This window comes from Schistocerca cancellata, chromosome 4 (genome assembly GCF_023864275.1).
Source record: "Schistocerca cancellata isolate TAMUIC-IGC-003103 chromosome 4, iqSchCanc2.1, whole genome shotgun sequence".
Lineage (NCBI taxonomy): Eukaryota > Metazoa > Arthropoda > Insecta > Orthoptera > Acrididae > Schistocerca > Schistocerca cancellata.
In genome coordinates this window covers 172,700,540-172,703,388 of record NC_064629.1, presented here as the reverse complement: position 1 = coordinate 172,703,388, position 2,849 = coordinate 172,700,540, and the positions used below count along the sequence as shown (strand labels likewise).

Here is a 2,849-nt window from a genome sequence, read left to right as displayed (position 1 = left end):
GGTGATTATTGATACATCACTCGCCGTAACGAGGGGAGATATAGTTCTCGAATTCTATGTATTCCTTTGCTCATTGAGAGCAGTCGATAGACTAAGGAATTCTCTTAATGTTGCGTGTTTCGTCCAGGTGCAATTAGCCTTTCACAAGCGATTGGAAAATATACACACAAGGAGAATATTCACTCAAAAAAGAACTAAAGATGAACATGCCAGTGTCTTAATCTTGTATTTAAGGTACATTTATTGATTGGCGGCTCCATGGTGTGCTGTGTGCACAACGACCATATATGTTAAATTAAAATTCTGTTATATTTGATGTCATGTTACTTGTATATTTTTCTTCTTTTCTAGTCCTGTAATGTGACACCATATAACTTCACCTGTTGATTTTTATTCTGACATGTTTTTTTAAGTTGCTTGAAAATAACACGCCAGCGTATGTTGGCAAGATGTGCATTTCCCCCCTGTCTTTTATTTTTACTATGCGTTTTTAATGTACAATTTTAAAATTGAAATATTCAGTTAATGATCTGCAAGTGCACCTGGTATCTTGTCGTAATCTCTTGGCAAATAAAGAATTGTTAAGTCTTCACGAGACACACGCCACATAGAGGGCGTTCCAAGACCCTGGCACACCGAGGTCTGCTGCATAGGAGAATGTAAACAGCGGCTTCAGTTATTGTGATCGCTTCTCAGTTTTGGTTATTGATAACTTGATACCAGTGTCTGAGTTTAATCTGTACACCACAGGTATGTTCTTTCCAACAGTTGGTTTATACTCAGGTGTATTTGTGGTTTTTTGTTTTTACTCACTGATCGCTGTGTAAAATTTTTAACTTCCAGCACTGAAGATGATCACTCTGTGATCAAAAATCGATTCTGCTACCAAGAAAACATCAATGTTACGGCCAACGCTGACCTTCCTTTTAATTTAAGGTACATTTATCTGCAATATGCTGGTCTTCTTTCTACTGGAGTCGTATACTCACAAAAAATAAACACAGAAAAGAAGTTTTATTTGGTTACCTGACTTCAAAACAGCAGAACGCATCTACGATGTTCTAACAGGCAATTCTCATGTTAAACCATGAATCTCGTTAGTTACCTAGTCAACTGGTGTTTGCCCATCTCCATAAACAATGCCGTCAGCCTACTGCTTGCTTGTGTTGAGCGCAGTTTGCCCCACTAGCTGTGGGATGAGAGGCGTTTTGCGGCTTGTAGAATGCTCGTGGCCACTCTCCCTCCGCCTGACCCTGTTGACCCGCTGACGCCGCGGCCGTTTACAAGCAGTCAGTGCTGCCGCAGTTTACAAGACCCTGAGACTCAGACAAGTCGGTTGATCAGTCTCTTCTTTGTTTCTCCCATTATCCTGCCGAACAACTAATTGAGTAATAAGCAGCGCGTGACGTAAATGGATTTGTTTCACAAGGAAAACATCTGGAAGCAGTATGATACCTGGCGTTGTTAATGGACAAATTGCGAGGCACCGATGCATGTAGCCATATTGTGTTACACCATTTCACTTATCGTTCGCTCGTTTGTCGCCGCTGCCCAAAGACCTTGTAATAACAGCTTTACTCCCTGAGGGCCCTGTAGTCGCGGGATATTTTGAACCTTCGCCTGAACAGTTACCGTGGATGACCATACTGCTTTGCTAGAAATGAAATGATTATTAAATGGACACCCTAGCTGCAAACAGGCGTTGATATACTTCATTGGGGACATGTTGAAAATGTGTGCCCCGACCGGGACTCGAACCCGGGATCTCCTGCTTACATGGCAGACGCTCTACCCATCTGAGCCACCGCGGGCACAGAGGATAGTGCGTCTGCAGGGACGTATCCCTTGCACGCTCCCCGTGAGATCCACATTCCCAACATGTCCACACCACTACATTCGTAGTGCGCCTAATAGATGTTTGCCCATCATACTCATTACTCGTGGCAGATTAATCTACCAAGTCCCGTACGAGTTCGGGCATAGCGTGTGCGTTCGCACAAGAAGGTCAATGGCCGGGAAGCCATATTTTAACTATATATGACGGTAGTATCTGTTCCCGAAAGAACAGTTACCGTGGATGACCATGCAGCTTTGCTAGAAATGAAATGATAATTAAATGGACACCCTAGCTGCAAACAGGCGTTGATGTACTTCATTGGGGACATGTTGAAAATGTGTGCCCCGACTGGGACTCGAACCCGGGATCTCCTGCTTACATGGCAGACGCTCTATCCTTCTGAGCCACCGCGGGCACAGCCGATAATGCGTCTGCAGGGACTTATCCCTTGCACGCTCCCCGTGAGATCCACATTCCCAACATGTCCACACCACTACATTCGTAGTGCGCCTAATAGATGTTTGCCCATCACGATTAGCAAATGAAAGATATTGATCGAGAACAAAAAATTTATTTACCTTAACAGTGTTCAAAAGTCATTATATATATATATATATATATCAGTTTATGACATCCAGTCTTACAAATTTCCTTTTTATGACGGACACACGTCCAGATCGTCCGCTCTCAAAACTCTGCCATCTCATTCGCCACAACAACCACTGCTGGCGGCTCACCTCCAACTGTACAACGCTACGCGCTCTTCGCATCCAGCTGCCCAACACTACAATACCAAATATTCCAACAATGCCAACGAGCCACAGATTGCAGACAGCACTGTCAGTGGTTTTCATACAGAGCGCTACGTGGCGTTACCAACATAAAAACCTAAACAGCCTACTTACTAGTTAAATTCGAGAAAGGAGCGATATTACCTTTCACAAATCCGTGGAGGTTTTTCTGATGTTTTGTATGTTAATATACATCCTGGTAAATGTATCTATAACGTGAC

The 2,849-nt window shown here is 43.3% G+C and overlaps 1 non-coding gene across 1 annotated transcript; it reads right to left on the bottom strand.

Moving 5' to 3' along the window:
- Positions 1 to 1,737: 1,737 nt before the first annotated feature.
- Positions 1,738 to 1,812, bottom strand: Trnat-ugu (transfer RNA threonine (anticodon UGU)). Its single transcript has one exon. It is a non-coding gene; the product is annotated as a tRNA-Thr (tRNA).
- Positions 1,813 to 2,849: the final 1,037 nt, after the last annotated feature.